At 30.8% G+C, this 19,621-nt stretch overlaps 1 protein-coding gene and 1 long non-coding RNA gene across 6 annotated transcripts in view; one reads left to right on the top strand and one right to left on the bottom strand.

Annotated features, from left to right (window-relative positions):
- Window positions 1-19,621, bottom strand: part of LOC132938232 (uncharacterized) — a 134,348-nt gene that overhangs the window by 56,945 nt on the left and 57,782 nt on the right. The gene's annotated exons all lie outside the window — the stretch shown is intronic.
- LOC132938226 (homeotic protein antennapedia-like) overlaps window positions 19,257-19,621 on the top strand; it is a 204,848-nt gene continuing 204,483 nt past the window's right edge. For 4 of the 5 annotated variants that reach the window (XM_061004938.1, XM_061004932.1, XM_061004944.1 and 1 more), the window contains exon 1: window positions 19,258-19,552. The gene's annotated coding sequence lies outside the window, so the exon portion shown is untranslated. Of the gene's footprint in view, window positions 19,553-19,621 lie in introns of all 5 variants that reach the window. The other variant, XM_061004945.1, reaches the window with a different exon arrangement.

Genomic DNA, 19,621 nt, shown 5'->3' with positions numbered 1-19,621 from the left:
TTAATCGTGTAATTTAAAAATAATCTTCAATGACCTGATTTAGTATACTGAAATATTATAAATTATCATATGAAACCGATTTAATGTTAATTATAAAAAGCGTTTTCGAGTGACACATAGACATATAGATAGTGTGTCTTAATAGAATTTGTTTACGTTACAGTTTCAATCGCGAACAAAAAACATCCAGAAACTGTATCTACAGATTTCCATCTTATAGTTCTTACCTACCATTAATTTATAGTTTTTTGAATACAAATCCATATTATACAACACATATCATTATGGATGGATAATAAATTATTATTAGGAAAAAACCGTCATGGCAGGTGTTAAATGATACAGATCGATAGAATTGAGAAAATACTAAATAGGAATATATTTTTATGGATAGTGACGGAAAACGGAAACGTAAATTACCATGGGAAATTCGTATACAAAAATATATTGTATCCCCCTATAGAAACATTTACATTTATACCTACAGAGTAATATTATTTTTATACCACCATAATACCACCAATACGGTAGTAGGTATACGACGAAATGAAAGTGTCGTTCATCTCTGGGGGTTCGATTTGAAGAGGGACCATAATATTATCGCCACGGACAACCTCCGCAGGCTGGAAAGCCCCCCCGAGATGATAATAATAGTAATAATATTAACGTTCGTATATAATAAGACTTCTCTCAAGTTCTCGCTGAAGTTAGCGCTGAGGCTGACCGAAAAGAGGAATGATAATGGTGGACGGGCCCAGGTCAAGAGATAACAATGAGTTATCGTTACATTGGGACCCAATGGCAACGCGCAACTTTGAAGGGATTATTTATGACCGGAGTTTTCGAGAGCCTTGAGGGATCCTTACTCACATATACCCACACACACACACACCCACACACACACTTTTGGATATTAAAAAGTTTGGTGCCTGCTTTACATGTTTATTTTTTCTTTTCCTAGAAAACTTTACATTATAATATATATAATAACATGTAACAATGCAAAGTGAGTTTACTTATAAGTTTATCAACAAAACGTTCGAGCATTATATTTTTACCCCTCTGGTTGAGCGCTATATTTTATACTCGTAAAGCTTTTTATGCTGTGTTACTTTTTTTTTCCTACTCGCCGTGTCTCCGAAAGTAAAATTGGAACCAAAGTTCATGGTATAATCCCTCATCCGTTTTGGTTAGTTTTACAACAATCCGCCCCCCTCTGGAATAGGTCGTAAAAAACATCCTCGGGCGCGTTTACATGTGCCCAGGACACGTGTGCGAATATCAACAGTTTTATGCGAAATTAAACGCGTTACATTAATACCGAATAATTTGTAGAGCATTTATGTACGTAATACGTATATAATAATATAATAGCCATGCTGAACACCGTATCGTACTTTGTTTTGAGTAATGCTATAACGATTTGATATCATATTAATAATTCTAAACATTTTTTTTTTTTTTGAAAAAAAGAGAGTCATCCCGTTTTTTGTTTTAAATCATCCAAAAGATTTATTAATTTTCAAATTAAAACCCGTTTAATGGATTGGATAAAGAACATGATTTTGTTTTTATATTTTATTATTCCAGTTTTATCTTTCCTTATAGTTGCATATAATTTGTGTGTGTTTTGAAACATGTTCTTTGCGTAGAACATGAGCATTATAAAAGCAATTTTCTATAGAAAAAACACGAAGAAAAATGTTATTCTATTCTATATATTCACCATTGCATAATGAATAATGAGTGGCTTAAAAATGAATAAATCTTAGTTAGTACATTTAAAGTGTGCGCGTCATTAAATTTAAAAGCAATTGTAGTTGACTCTGAAAAAAAACTAACTTTCAGATTTTAATAATGTATGCATAATAAAAAAAATCTATAAATCGTTGACTAATAAATAAACTTATATTTAACAATTCTCGGATTATAAACTTTGAAACGCGTTTATTCGTACGTACGTACATGTTCAGAAACGCATTCAGTAGACTAGTAAAGTTAGTAAAGTTAAATCGCACTTCATAATAGCTAATATTATTCGAACTGAGAATAACAATTTCGAAATTGTCAACAATTATTATATTGTTATCCATACGATGGACTATTTACATAATAATACGTAGAATATAGAAGTTACTGAACGTATAATAATTTTATTGTATATTTTTATTTTAAAATTCATATTCCTCTGTCAAAAAGCTTTACAATAATTTAATACATGGTTCCTCGGAAATTGTTTTTATAACTTAAAAATATTAAAAGTACTTAATCACAGTTTTTACAATCTCTTAGTTTTTATAGCTTAATTTTTTCGGAAAAATTATTAATATTAAATAATTGCTTGTGTTTTTATTTTTCGATTTTTCGATTTGTAGTTAGTGTATGTTTCTTAGTGAATTAACATTTGATCTATACAATTGATCTGTGTTTCACTAGATGGTATATAATTTACTTTATACTATTATAGGTACCTATACATCATGACTACCATAATAAATTGGTTTTATGTTGATATATTATATTAGTATAGGTATTACATTATTATATTAAAATAGTTAATTATTAGTTCTTCAACTTCCAAATAATTTAAAAATTATTTTTATAGTTCCATAAATTTGAAAAATTAACAAATATTTCAGTTATTTTTTCAGTTTTGATTTAGTATCAATTTCGGAAGAGTAACTTTTGTTGTTTAATATGTTAGTCATAAATTCAAAATAACTATAGGTACTTTCCAATTTTTAAAATTTACAATATATCAAATTTGCATTATACAAATTCAAATTTTCAATAATTTCAAATTGTTAATTGGGTGTTTTAATCAGTTGAAATAATTTTATTTTATAATAGAAAATTATTGGCATACACATTGAAATTATTGGTACAACCATCCATCGTTTTAAATTTTTTTACCAACGAATCAATGAATATGCGTATTATGTATTTTAACCTCCTCTAAAGCAAAATGTAAAGATATATAATAAAACTATTATTTTAAATTTTTATATCGTATTGTTTGATAATTGGTAAATAAAAAAACCCGATTTCGGTATCATGACGTTTTAAAGATTATTTATTTTATTATTTATTATTTTTTAAAGAAAAATTAACTAAATATATTTTAATATTGAAATTGTATAACATAATAATTCAATATCTTTAAACAATTTTATACTTGTATACATCCATTTGTAGTTTTCCGATTATGCTGTCCCGTCGAAAACATTTTCGAATCACGCATTAATTTTATCGGTGTACATTGTACGACATAGTTTACGGTTCATCGGAGTGGCGCATTTGAAATTTTATTGATGGTGCATCTCCGTGTTTTGTTTTCGGTCGGTTGCTTATACTTTTAATGAATTATTCATTTTAAAATTACGGGTTTTCGCATTTCAACTAGCTTCCAGGACAAATTGTATATTATACTGTATAGTAGGCCAACTTGTACACACTGACCGACAAAATGTGTCCAATAGAACAAATATCGTATAGTAGTGCCAAAAATATTTCGCCTTTTTCCTATAATATCTGTGTAGATAGATATCTACAATCTCAAATCAGCTATAAACGTTGAACCCTTCCGATGACCAAATAATATATATTATTATTGCGTGCCTGCAGTGTACCTATATGATGCGCGAGGCTATAATAGTGTAACCGTGGACGGTCGCCATTAATAATAATAATAAAAAAAAACCAGTTTCTAATTAGATGATATTATAATATTCTCAAATAGTAACGATTTAGAGTGAATTATAATAGTCCGCAGTGTGTGAAAGACGGTGGACGCAAGGGACACAAGTGTTGAACAAGTTACACGGCTGTTATGATTTATTGTTACGAACGGCCGAAATTAAGACCGCAAGAATAGTTGAATCCAACTCGATTAATCACGGTGGTCGGCTTAACACGTGTATGAATATTACTATTTCGGTATATTCCAATCGAAAAATATGAAAAATTACTATTTGAATTGGTGAATTCGTATAATCCCGACGAAACCGATTCCGATTTTGACGATATAATTTCAAACTCGTTTGAAAAAATACAAATACACATATTATTATACGCATATTATGCAATGCAGAGATTTGTACACGTTTCATATACCTATAGCAGTGTTGGGAAAGTTCCTTTTAAAAAGGAACTCGTTCCCGTTCCTCGTTCCTACTGTAAGAAAGGAACTCGTTCCCGTTCCTCTTTCCTGTCCCGAAATAAGAACGCGTTCCCGTTCCTTTTTAAAAAGGAACGCGTTCCCGTTCCTTCATGTTCCTTTTTTTGCAATTTGAGTGGTGGTCAATGGTGTATTTTGCGAACAATTTTTAAGTCAGAAATAATCGAACCGAGAGAGTTAACCGATTATTTCTGACTTAAAAATTTTTCGCAAAAAACACCATTGACCACCACTGAAATCGGTTAACTCACTCCTTTCTAGGAGCACCGATTTTTAACAAAAATGATTTGTCTTAGATTTTTTTTGTTATAATTCAAAAGTTGTATAGCGTAGACTTGAAACTTTATATATATACATTCATATTGCATAATTGCATAATATTATACATTTATATTACTATAGTAGTATAGTATACAGTGTATAGTGTGTACTATACACGATACACCACACATAGAGACATGCTATAGGTTATAGGCTTATAGCCCATAGGAGTATAGGACATAGTATGATACAACAATCTGTTTTTTTTTTTAATTCAATTTATTTGAAAAAATATTTTTATACTGAAATTTTGTTTTGTTTGAGAAGAACTAATTTGGCGCGCGGAACCGGAAACGACCCGGAACACGACACGTAGTCGACCGACGGCGTCGCGGCTCAGTTTTGGCGCGGAAACACACTATATGCGCTTCATAAAATATACTGTGGCACTCAACGTGTTAAAATTTTTTCATTATTTGAGGAACGGAAATTTTCGTTCAAGTTCCTTCAAAATAGGAACTCGTTCCCGTTCCTCGTTCCTATATTTTAAATGGAACGCGTTCCGAGCTTCGTTCCTATAAAAGGAACGCGTTCCAAGAACGCGTTCCTTCCCAACACTGACCTATAGATTAATATATTGGATCGAATGACCTATGTTTGTCATAATTTTATATGTTTGCGCAGTCAAAATACTTGCAGGTATATCATCAGTATATTAGAATAATCAGTGTCGGCTTTTCATAACTTGAAATTTAAAGTATAATGTTTACATCATATTATCAAAAAAACACATGATTCGTCTAGATTATAGCGACGTGTTAATGCGATGCGTGACGTAGGAAATACAATTTTTTTGTACTTCTTTAAGAATGTCTACTTAATAGTTTTTTGGACGATTATTTTTGTAAAAAAGTATAATCTGAAAATCACTTTATTGACCAAGCTTAGTCATAGGGTATTCACTATTCAGAATCTACATGGTATACATAATAAAGTGCATTGTCTAACGGTACATACCATGAGGAACGGGGTTTATTAAACAAACAATATATTTATATTTGGACGTACTCCGTACTAAATTGTATGTAATTAATCTATTCGACTAGATGGTAGATTTTCGTACTCGTATATTAACTTTAATTTGAGATTACATTAAAGCTAAAATAAATTACCATAAAACATATTTTTGCTTTGTAGTTATATTGTGTTACCCATAAATGAATATATATTTTTTCTCAATACATGCATATTGCATATAGTATGTCGACCATGAATAATTATGATAATTTCTGTAGCCAGTCAGTTGTTGCCATTAATATATTTTTAGAAAAAAATAATATAATATATATTATAATATTGTGGTAATAGTTCTATATTTATTGTTTTCCAATTTTTCATAGTTTATAATGTATACCAGCTGAGTACCAGACGGTTTTTCGTAGTTGTAATTATTTGTAAGCTTGTAATTATTTAAACCATTTCAACATCCATAGGTACCATGGCATATATAAGGAGGACTGGCTTTGGAGTGGATCATTTTTCCATATTGTGTTTGACGTAAATTTTGAATCAATTCAAATTATATTTATTATTCCTTATGGTTAAATATTTTACTACCTAAGTAAAAAGTTTTTAGAAGGGATTTTCCAATTTTCTCCTCCCATTTATCTCTGTCGTTTTCTTTTTTTGATCCCCCCCTTTTCAGAAATCATGTGAATTACCATACATTTATCGTCCTATATGCCCTACGCCACTGCTAGGTACTTTAGGTATAGGAACAAAAAACAATGAAGTAGAAACGAACTTGCAAAAGGGGTATAGACTTCACATAAAAACGATTTAACTACTCGAGTAATATTTTAGTTTAATATTTTCTTCGGACTATATAATGATTGTGATAGATTGAAAAAAATGAAATTGCAAATCAGTGCTTGTATTATAATAATAATACATAAACATGTGATTACAGATCGCGGGTGCCTATACAAATATTGATATTCGACATTTTACTGTTTTTTTCGACTACGTCACACGACAACACCACTACACTAAATGATTAGCCGCGTATGATATCGTATTTTTTAAAATACGTTCTAAAATTTAAATGGGCACTTGTCTAAGATTTAGCAGATGCTGCATCTGTGTATACAACTACGACAATTTATTATTTGTAATATAAGTATATGCGTGTGTGCGTGTCGCGTCTGCAGCGGCGTTATCGGCCGCACTCGTTATATTATTATTATAAACATAATATATATATATTATATATATTATATAAATAAGCATCGTATCGTAACCGAACAGAGCGAAAAACATAAAAAAAAAAGCCCCGGAAGATATATCGAAAGTCCTGTTCGAAAAGTTCAACTTTTGCGATATAAATCAACTAGGCTTTGAAATCCCGCATTGCAGGCGCTGATATATTGGACCGGGCCACGTTTCGCCGGCTCTCTGCCCTTCATCTTGATTCCAGTTTGGCTTTTTTCCTCGTATTTATTTATGGGTTTCTTTTCTTCCCCGCCACCGCCGTTTCCCGACTTCCCGTGTCCGCTGTCGCCGCAACGCCCAATGACCTTTATCCTCTTATCGGCAAAGCCCGTCAACGGGAAATAATAATAATTACATTTCCACCGAAAATCCCGCAGATACACGCCGCAAATGATATATATTATATTATATACGATATAATATTATTATATAGATACACGACCGAACCGGGGAAAACAGGAAAAAAAATCGCGGACGGATCGGTTTTATAACAATATTTTACTCGCGATATATGCATTTATATGGTTGGTTGGGTTAGGTTATAGGAATGATCGCAGCAATATGTCGTACGTGTAAATTATACTCGTCACATTGAGAGGACGCTGCTCGTGCATTTGTTGTATTCGTCTTACACTGCACGTACGACATTACAAATTTTCGTTCACTAGTTTCAATAATGTGCTGTTATAGTTTTGATACTAGTGTAAATGTTTATTATGTAATAAACTTTTAGGTGAGAACATTATCCGTGCTTAAGCGTCGACTTTTATTCGATATTTTAATTTTCAAGCGAGATAAGAGCAATTTTAATTGGTTATACTTCACACGCCCATATTATCTTGCTTGAAAATGAAAATATCAAAAAATCACCGAAGCTCAAGCACAGTCAATGTTTTTACCTAAAAGTTTGGAAATAGGTAAATTTACACTTATAATATGAACACCAACAGTACGCTATTGAAACTAGTGGACGAAAATTTGGTATGTCGTACGTTTGTAAGACGGAGACAACAAACACATGGATACCAACCTCTATTAATCTAAAGGTTCCCAACCCGGGTGTTGTGACTTGTGAACTTGCATTGAGGGTATAATAATATATGTTTGGATAAAATTGTGTTTGGTTATAGGTACCTATACTATATAATGAACAAATATAAAGTGACAAAATAATCTTACCTTATGTATGAGCGTTGCATATAAAAACTGAAAACGATGAAAAAAATTTACTTTTGATTAGAAAAATCAGAAAATGGTCCTTAATTCTAAACATTGATAAAATATACTCGATATTATCACAATACATGTGGATAAAATGATAATAGAGTTTGATTATTCAGTCTCCACAGTCTTACCATAATTGGAAGTACAAAATATCTTTACTGCGTAACAACTTACTCGTGTAACAACTAACTCCGCTCTCCCCTACCTATATAGCAAAATAAAGCCGAAGTTATAAAATATAAATATAAATACACGATGTAGGGTGAACCTCTGCACCGATTAATCCCATCAAATATGTTTCCAATGGATTTTCTTAGGATTTAGCTTTTAGGTCGTGCTCGTCGTGCATATTAACTACGTGGTGCTATTACAATATAGGTGCAGTGTGCACACTATAATATAGTACATAGGCATCACGCGATATATCTTCTGCCGAATAAATCCCGCGCCCTAACCGTGGTTATATTATAATATAACTCCGTGCTTACGTGAAAAGAAGTTATTTCGTACGTTTTTTTTTTCTCCCCGGCACTGATGGTGATATTTTATCAGAGCTTTTTAATACAAACCGCATAGAAAGTCAAATAATATTTTAAAATCGATACAATTGCCGCGGCGTAGAGATACCTGCTGCAGGATTAAACGAAGTGTATATTTTATGGCTCGGAGAAATAAATCTTAATTTATTACCACTTTTGTACATTTATTCATGCCAAGCACCATCCGCAGTAGAGTGGGTCTAAAACGATTTGGAACACACCGATGTAATTCGTATGCGTCTAATGTGAAACGTCCGTATAGATTATTTAAATTATGCTGAGCGATCGTATAGGTACTGCTGCAGTTGTTAACGAAAATTCTTGTGGCATAATAATATTGCTTCACAAAATGAGCAAATACTCAACTATATATATCTATAATAATTTGTTATTGTTATAACATAACACTTTTAAGTTACTGAAATATAATTTACGTTTACACAATGTTTATACTACAGTATACAATGTATACATAGAAAATATGTTTCATGACCAATATTTTAGGTACCCAGTAAATTGTTTTCAACTATACCTGTATGTATTATTTTATCATTTATTTGTACTTTTACTATCTTAAAGCTGTTAGTTTTTTAAGCCATATAAAGGACATACGGAAATACGGAATTTATAATAAATACTCATTATTGAATTCATAGGTAGATACAGCGATTTGCTGCTTCTTTAATTTATATAATGACTAAAGATTTCAAAAGCAAGAGCTAGGTTGCATCTGTATGTACTATGTTGTTTACAAAATATTATTTATTAATTGGTCTTATAATGATTGTTTTGGAGATCTGGATACATGTATATTATACACAATACATATTATATGAAATCCAATGAAACATTTTTCAATAATATTATTATCATTCGACGGTGTTTTGTTAAAAGGGCGAATATCTCTAAAAATGAAAAATACAGTTTTGGTGTCAGCAATATTCAAAATAATCAGGACTATAAACTGGTAAAAAGATGTATTTAAATACAAAAAAGTAAGTTGGAAATATCCATTGTAAGATATCCAGGCACCCTTTTAAAAATAGAATCATACCACATTAAATTTATCCTAATTGTTTATAATCTTCACAGTGTGTACAATGATAATTATTATTTCCCTTTGTGTATTATCAGGTTGAACTAAGTGGTTTGACAATAGGTTCCACACTGGACATAACTTGTGTTGAAGTTAACTTGATTACAAATATTCCTATCGAATTTGATATTTTGAGTGAACATTAAGAAGATAATTTAATTGGTACTGGGAAGAATATTTTTCATTACGTTTTTAATTTTTATGTTGATTTAGTATTTCGATTTTAATATTTTTGAAATAATAATGAGTAATTGAAAAAGTAAAAAGTTATTGTCATCGTTAACAAAACATTCTAATGGTACTTTGCGTTTATAGAAATGAAAATGGTAAAAGGGCTATACCACTATTTACTATATGTTTTTAAAAGGGCGATCATAAAATTCAAATTGTTAAAAGGGCGTACATCACATACCTACATTTTTTTAAAACTAATATGTCAATCAATACAAATTTAGTTAAGGCAATATAATAAGCAATTTTAGCTCCTGGGTGTCTCATATTTAATAATTCGTATAAATGAATATTATATCTTTAAAATTGAATATTTAATCAATTTTTAGTGAAAAAAAGTGAAATTTGGTATGTGTAGGTACGCCCTTTTAATATAACATCGTCACATTACTTATCTATTTATTTATTTATTAGTTTATATCCCGGCAACTATGGCTATTAGCTATTGTAGGGGTTATGGTTGGTTGGCAACACATGTATTTGTGTCAAGATTTTTGCCACTATGGACCCGGGTAGTCACCCATCCGGGAACTAGTAGCAGCGGCCGTTGCTTACTCTCAATCAAGTTGCGTGATTGATTTCAGCCACTGCACTGCGCCGAGCCACGTATGATTTATTACTTGTATATAAAATCAAATATTGTAATATCTATTGTACATTATTAGAGAACAACAGTATTAACCTAAAACAATACACATCAATGCGTCAAAATATATACTATTAAAATGTATTATAGTATATAATTATTAGGTACATTGTGTAAACTGTTAACAGCCTAACTTAAGGGGCCTGGTGCTAGTTTTTCATATTTTCCGCAATTCTACAATATTTAAAAATTAAATTTTATATATTAGTTGCCACCTTAATTATAATACTTTTCCACTTATCTACTACCCGATACCTATTTAGAGGGGGGTGGATAGGGTGTATTAATTATATCGAAAAAAAAATTACTTAACGAGAATAATAAATTATCAAGCTATTAGAATTGTCGGAGTTTGATAAATATTTTTTTATCTGAAAAAAGGAAACTTTCTACAGACCGCATCGAACTCCGATATTTTATTTTATTTCAAATTATGGTATAATATAATTTATATTATATACTAAACTAAATGGTTATATCAAAGTTAGTAAATATATTTATTAAGTTTATAAAAATGTGTAATAGTGCAAACATAAAATATATAAATATCATATTATAAATATTATATATATTTAAGTATTGAGTATAATTGGTAATATTTAATTTAATATATTTATTGAACGACATCAATAAAAAAAGGTTATCTGTGAATAATAAAAATATAATACTTTAAAAAAAGACCACTACAAGTTTCTACAATGTAAACTTTCAATTTTGATAACGGATTATTTGGACTTAAATTAAATGTTATACGATTCCTATTGATAATAAAAATGTTATTAAACAAAATTCAATTTTATAGTTTATGTTCTTCCACACCAATAACTCACAGCATTGAAGAAAAATACATTTTTTTAAAATAGATATTTGGGATAAAATGTTTTTACTTTTAGTTTTATTTATTCTACATACCATATATATGTAAACATGTAATATCGTTTATATGGCAATAATAAAATGTTATTATATAATGTATTATAATATATTTTTAGTTATGTGTTTAAAATGAAACATACATGATGCATCACCTGTCAATTTAATCACTCGCGAATTCACTATCGTTGTGTAGTTATACTGTCAAATAAATATTAAATTTCGCAGTGGTATATTATTTGTATAAACTTCATCACGTAAAAGACATACCATATATACAATAGGGCTCGGGATAAAACGGACATTCACCAACACAAATCTGCCAACAGAGCACATAAATATTAAATCGAGAGCCTAAAAAGGTCCATATACAGCTGCAGGGTTACCCGAACGCAGAGGTCGTCCTACACCGGAACTCGGACGCATCCGAAATTGCCCTCCATAACTCTGTGTCCGTGCGCAATAATTTTTTTCCCTTCCGTCTCTTTTCCTACTTGTTTTTTTTTCCTACGAAGAGGACCAAAGGGATCGTTACAGTATCGGGGGGCAATAAAACAATATAAAAACCGGTGGCCAGCCAGTACCAGACAGCCCAGACAAACGGGTAGAGCCATTTTTACCCCTATAGTCCTCTCGCCGCTGCAGCCGTCGTGTATTATAAATAAACACAGAGATAGAAAGAATTCGAGTAAAAGATAGATGGACGGGACGACGCGCGAGGGGGTGGTAGATCGAGAGAGACGGGTAGAGGACAAGAGCGGACGTGCTGCAGTATGTATATATATATACCACCACTAGCTGGTGTGTGTGTGTGTGTGTGTGTGTGTGTGTGTGTGTATATATATTATACTCGCAAGGAAAGAGAGAAACTGCGTCTCGAGAAATTTAAGATAAAATAAAAGCCTTCGGGGTACTTTATCACGTTCGGGTCGTCGCCGGGCCGCGCAAGCGCGTTTTTGATCCTGGAGATTTATTCGCCCATCCCCGACAATGCAGCGGAGAAAAACCGGGTCGCCTCCACCAATTTTTTATTTTACTTTTTTTTTTTATCATCTATATGCCACACCCGTCCCCTCCTAGAAATGATAAACTACCGGATTGCATTCGAAATATTCAAGGAGCCCGTTGTGTTCCGGGAGTCGTGTTATCTATCTTCTTTCACCCGACCACCCTTCCGCCCGCGACACCCCTTCCGGCGCCGGTGTTATTTGCACCGCATTATATTATACGGAGAAAGAATTCCTGCCAACGTTCACGCACGAGAGTCGCATCCAAAGTACTCGCTTAAGCAGGTATACGCGTATATAATAATATGATACCGCCATCACATCATTCTTTTTTTGCCGTGACGCGTCGGTAATTATTGTTGGGGTCAATACATCGTTCTGTATATATGGCATTTGAAATCGGCCGTCTAACATTAAAACGGACCGTTGTGTATATGTATAGGTACTTATACTGCAGGTACTATGAGTATTACAAAAATCGAAAACGCACGGATATATTATCAAGGCTGAAAATAAATATACAGAAAGCATTTTTTTTTTTTTTTGAATGAATATAAATATATAATGTTATATAGGTATTAAATGTATGTATATTATGCATATATTTAGATAATTTAAATTTTTGTTAAGCATTTAATGTTTGGGCAAACAATTATTTTTGATGTCAACTTTAAAGGAATCTCAATCTCATTATTTTAACAATCGTATAATGTTTGAATAAATTAACTCTATATCGGTATAGTACCTATTAAGTGTGTATACAATTAAAAAAAGTGTATACATTTTTTTTTTGAAATATTATATTATATTCCAATGTTATATATATATATAATAACCAAGGTTAATGTTAAATTGGTCCCATTGAATATAGTAGTTATTACAAAATATTTAAACATATAATACATGATTATGTGTAAATTATGATTTATGATTATTTTCCATCAACATACATATATTATACATTATTTTTAAGGTTATCTATATTAAATTATCTACACATATATTTGTGCTGTCCGATTTTATTAATTCTCACTATGACAAAAAATTACATTTATAATTATTATAAATGTAAAGACACACAGTCCGTATGATACAGATGAAATAAATAACGATTAATGGAAAATGTTGAAAATCGTAGAAAATAACCAGGAGAGTCGCTCTAACATAGGTGTCGAGTGTACAAATTGTCATTGAGAAGGTCACTAAACGGATGTGTACAATTTGAATTCAATGATAAATCATTGTACTTTACAAAAAACGATTCAAAGACATTCGGTCATTCTATATTTCTATATGGATAATTTATATTATATTTATATAGCTATTGGTAATTTATTAATTATAGTTATTCGGTACGCTTAACTGTATTTTTCCACAAAAAATTGCATAAGATATTACATAATAATGTTATAATATTGTTAAATATTCATATAAAATTACTAGCTTTTATAATCTTATGTAAGTCAATACCGGCGTACCGTAGAACTATAGTATGAATAAATAGCTTAAAAGAATCTAAGTATTTCGAAAATGTAATTGTGTTTAACAGGTAGTCAATATTAGTATATTTGGTGGCAAAAAGTTTCAAGTGCCTACAAATAAAAGTTTTTGAATAAGATATAACAAAATCACTAAATTAGTTATTTTTTGTTCAAATGTCCAATTATACCTATGTCAAAATTTGAACTTAAATATTCATAAAATTGTTTAATTAACTCGTATTAGAAACATGGTATTCAATTATCAAGCTTTAGGTGTTTTAAGTATTTTGAAAACCTGAATGTATATACCTAGAAAATTATAATTTAAGTAACAATGGTTAATGTAATGTTTCTAATTTCTTTAGTTTCTAAGATCAATAAATTAAAAAAAATAACAAATAACCGGATTGTTTGAGGATTAATCGATATTATACGTTTAAATATATAATTTCATCGAAATTTGAACTTCATTTCCTCATAAAAAATATATATGGCTTTTTGATCGACTTTTTTTATTCGCATAAAAGTAAATAATATAGTCAAAATATTTTTAAAATATATAGGTAAGTATTATACCTATAGGAAAAGGCAAATATAAATATTTGGTGAAAAATTCAAGTCTGTGCAGTTATTCTGCATTTGTAAAATACAACAAAAAAAAATACAAAATGTTGTCATCAAAATTATGGTTTTTTCTTTTTTTCCCGTTGATTTTAAATTGGGAATTTTTTTATTTTACTTAATAAAGCTTAATAAAGTATTAACTAGATTCAATTTATTACCTGAAACAATATGAGGAGATAAAAATAAAAATAAAACTCATCTTAACCTATTTACCCACATTTTTCACTTTGCTCAACATAAAAAATGTGAAGGTATCATAAATTATCATATTGGTATGTATAAATACGCTGCAGCACATGAAGAAATACTAGATTAATATTCAAACCTTGTCACTATCATTAATTATCAATAATAGTATGTGACTTGTTGAATCATAGGTACTTGCAATAATCGACCTGTTTAGATATTATACAGGTTTGATTGTTTAGCACTAAGCAAATTAAAAGACTTACGCACACCAAGGACGACATACTCGTGTATATAACACATTTGTACTTACCCTTATGATATTCGAAAGTTATTGAATATAGTTTTATTTTTATCTTATACCTAAGTGTCTTAATGTACTATAGAATGCAATTAAATACTATTATTGAAGAATGTAGAAACTGTATAATATATAATTTCATGGGATACGTTTTCTATGATGTTTATATGACATGCATTTCTGATCGTTCTATCGTTTCATCTACAATATAAACGATTTTCGAATGGAAGGTATTTTAAGTTGCAGTTTTTATTTTTGTTAAAAATCATAATTATTATAAAATATTTTTAATTTAAATATATCATATTATGACTACTAAAAAATATTTTCATAAAAACTAATTACATAGTAAGTTTTGTAAGGCGGATGCTGAATATTTTATCATATTTTAAATTATGTTTATTGAACATTAATTTGACATTTGAACGAGTACTTATAAAATTATTATACAAAAATCGTTTTCAATGTATACTGCATTAATTAAATAAAAACAACTGAATCATCAATCATGCCATTCATTAAAAATCAAAATTGTTTTAAATCACATGTAAATGATTTCTAAACACCTAATTATATTTAAAAACAATATAAAAGTTAAAATTAATACATTAATAACTTTTTATTTCTATTATCAATAAATGTATTATTAAATAGTGTGGTAATCCTAACAGTGCTGTGGATTCGCAGCAATAACTCAATAATAACTACATAGAATTTTTGATAACCAGAAGTAATTGGGCCCTATCTGTCTCTGAACCATTGAGATTCTACTGTAATTAATAAATCAAATATGTAATAAATTAAACCGTTGTCTTATCAACGTGCAATAAAAAGGGCCGATATACTTTCAATTAATTTAATCATTTTTGTATAATATAATAGTGATAAAATTAATTGTGTAGGTATATACACAATTTTACATTAACAAGTTAAATAATCACATAATGTATATTTTATAATATTAATAATACGATCTTCTGTATTAAATTTTAAATTATTTTAAAACGTCTTATTAAAAAATACAAAAATAAATAGTAGTTTCACTAAAAAACATAAATGTAGAAAAAAATAAAAGTAATTTATAAATTATGGTAGATTTGTGGAAGTACTTTTATGCTAGATTTTGCTAGTAAAGAGTTAAATTTTTATGAGTGCTTACGAACATTTCCAAGTAATGAGTATCTATTCACTGTTATAAGAATCACTGCGTATAATATTAATATAATAATAAACAACATGAAATAGTATAACACAGTTGTAGGTACGAATGGTACGATACAAGCCATAAGGGATTACATTTTATTTTTTTTCATCCTCACCGGTACTCGTAACTCGAAGCTATATTATATGTATTTTATAATTAAGTGCAGGGTTTTCTATATGATACAGCGTATCCAGTAAAATCTGGTGTATGTTATCTGCAATTAATATTATGATTTAGGATTTCAGGTGAATGCGTTTTCTATGAATAACATTACATGTAGTAAAATGTATAAAAAAATTTCACAGAATCCTATTCAGTAGGACGACATGTCGACATAAATCAGAAATCGTAATTAAATTTTTAATTCAACAGGATTTTATTTGGTGTTGATATTTATTTTAGACGCGTTTTTAAATAAAAAAGGACACAAATGAAAACCGTGAAATTTGTTTTTATTACTCAAGGACGAATATTGGCACTTATTGTGTCAATATTTAGAAATACCAATGATTTATATTATGATCTTGTTTTCAGCAGCGATTAGTTCTGCTATCTGAAAATATTTGTAACTGTTGTACCCATTGAACTGCGTTCGGTTAAGAAAAAATTAAATTTCACGGTATACCTATAATTTGGGATCAAAAGCAGATATTCTCATGCGACAGAAAATATAAAAAACATAATGTCACAATACGAACAGTATTTTTGTTACATATTGTAAAGTTATATTTATACCACCAATGCTAAGAAATATATATATTTTTAATTCACCAATAGATTAGTACGCATATTATACTTATACAGTTTGTATCATTATTTTAATTTTTTCGAACATAAAACTTACAAAAAATAGAGACTTACATATAAATTTAGAAATAAATCACAGCTGCTCATAAAATGAATTTTATTTTCCCACGTGTAAATCCTGCAATGGTGCTTCTATAGGCTCTATAGGCTTTCTATACATATTCTATGCCATATGCTTCCAAGATAAAAAAAATTAATACTTTGTCAAATTACTCAATTCATCGATGTTCTTTATACATTTCGTATAGTTTTTATGAAAAATATTTAGTTTTAATGTATTATTTGTGGCCTGTAACGCCTCACCTCCTTCTACCAATTGTCAGTAAAATATTATTTTATGGTCTGAAACTCGACGACGTGGTATACTTTCGAAAAACTTCGTGATCAGGTACCTAACCGGGCTAACACTACTAACTGCAGTGTAAATCGAATATTCGAATCTAACCTATTACTACGGTGTGACAAAAATCACATCGTCAAGATTTTAAGTCCAATATTGTATGTAAATAGAATAAATAAAATATATAAGCACCTATATATAATTCACGCATCCGCGCGTGAAACTCGACCAACTGCAGGAGTGGCACAGTGGCATAAATAATATATGATGCGGAAACGTTTGTTGTGTTCCGACCTCCCTCCGAACGATTCCGTTTTCAAAAACCATTGTCTGCTACACCGGGGTGAAAACAGATAATGATTTTCTCTGTAAACACGTAATGTACGCGCGTGGTTTACGAATATTACGATATTTATTGGTACAATAATAATAATAACATGTACAACAGTATGAACGCGAAAAAAAAAAAAAACGTCGCGAAACGTCTCGGTAATAATAATAATAATGACAATAACGATGATAATAAAAACCCCGAGCATTTTTATCCTGTCGGCGGACGAAAAGTATTGTTTCGCGAGATGGTTTTTCCCGGACGGCCACGGTGCGCGGTGAATGTGGCGTATATATAAGGTACCGCGGTCCGATACGATAAATTAGGAACGTGTATAAGATGGCGATAAAGGCGAGACCGGACGATATTTCTTTCGACGTTTCCAGTTACCGATTTTCGCGCAGGAAACCCGGTCGTAAAGACCGCGTTCGCGAGATCCGCATGAATCTCAATTATAAATGCGTATATTATATAAACCGCGAATAAAACCTCTCGCTGCCGTACACGTGAGATGCGCTACGGTCCAGATGGTGTTCGGGAGAATATTATATTCATATAATATATCGCGTTCGCGTACGTCCCCCCCCCCATCCCCCACAGAACTCGGAAAAAAATCGAAAATAATGGGACGCAACCGTGAATACGCACGACTTAAGCGCGGGAGAAGTGACACGTCATAATTGGCAGAGGAAAACGTATATTATAGGTACTCAAATGTTTATAGGACAGAAAGAATAAAATTGAGCTGCTGACAGGGCGCGGGCGTTTCAATACCATTTTCATCTAAATGACACATTATTATGGGTGGTGGGTATTGACGTGCGATTTTATATGCATTCGATAACGCAACACGTCCTCTCCGTGCGGATTTGAAGACCCGATAAATTCACGAAATTGCGGGCTGACGGTCGTTACGTAACGATCAGGATACTTTATGCATAAAAAAATGTATAATATTATGCATGTACGCGTCAACGGGTAACTAATAAATAATACTTTCATAGTTCCACAGAATTTGAGTGGTTTGATTTTGACGAACAATCAAAATATAATAATATTATTGTAATGTCTTATAAAAGTAGTATAAATAGTAGTACTTGATGGTAGGAGAGTTACCGTGAAGGTCGATTGTCAGAATGCTGAAATAAAAATAAATTGGTAATAAAATATTATAAATATCTGAAATTTTCGTAGAATGATAAATATGTTTATATATACATTATACTGGTATTATATAATATGGTTAAGCATATTATGTTATATAATAAGTAATTCTATATGTAAACGTCGATTTGTATTTTACCCCTATAGTATTTTACCTCTATCATACAATGTCATATAATTAATAAAAATAATAATAATTTTTTCCAAGAGATTTGACTCGTTAGGACAACTACAACGTCAGTGTATACAGCTATGTAGAAAAATAAAATATAGGTATAGTATGGTCAAAAACACTCGGAAGCACAATACCATTAGGTCGTCCCAATCGTGCCCAATCGTCGATCATTATAATGTTGTGAAAACAATTCTTTGAAAAACTTCGTTCGCCATCGTTGCCGGGAAAAACCCATCTCGTCGATCACGGACGGGCGACGGCCAATCGTCTTGGCCCTTTAATATAATATCGATAAATCAGTAGACAGTAAGTTGTTGTGTTGTACATTTGTACCTAATCAGTTCGTTCGTTTTCGTCCGGGTCGAATGTGTCGCGTAAAGTGCATGCGATAACTGCAGGTAAAGTCTACGGAGACCGGACGATTGTCGTGTAAGTGCGTTCATAAGTGTTTATAAGTGCGTTTTCCGATGCGATAAAAGATCGAAAAGTGTTCATGCCACGTTCCGTGTAAAGAAAAACCGCCATCTACCGAAAACTGAACTAGTTTCAGGCTACAGCCAATTCGTCCGAGGCGCCGAGTCAACAAAAATGGCTGACTGAACTATGTAATACCGGTATGTGATTTAATTTCCTGAGCCTAAACCTAAAAATTTAAACCGTATGACTCAATGCCTTATGAATTA

The sequence above is a fragment of the Metopolophium dirhodum genome, chromosome 2, assembly GCF_019925205.1.
Source record: "Metopolophium dirhodum isolate CAU chromosome 2, ASM1992520v1, whole genome shotgun sequence".
NCBI classification, from domain to species: domain Eukaryota; kingdom Metazoa; phylum Arthropoda; class Insecta; order Hemiptera; family Aphididae; genus Metopolophium; species Metopolophium dirhodum.
The sequence above is the reverse complement of the archived record's forward strand: the minus strand, read 5'-3'. Positions and strand labels throughout refer to the sequence as shown.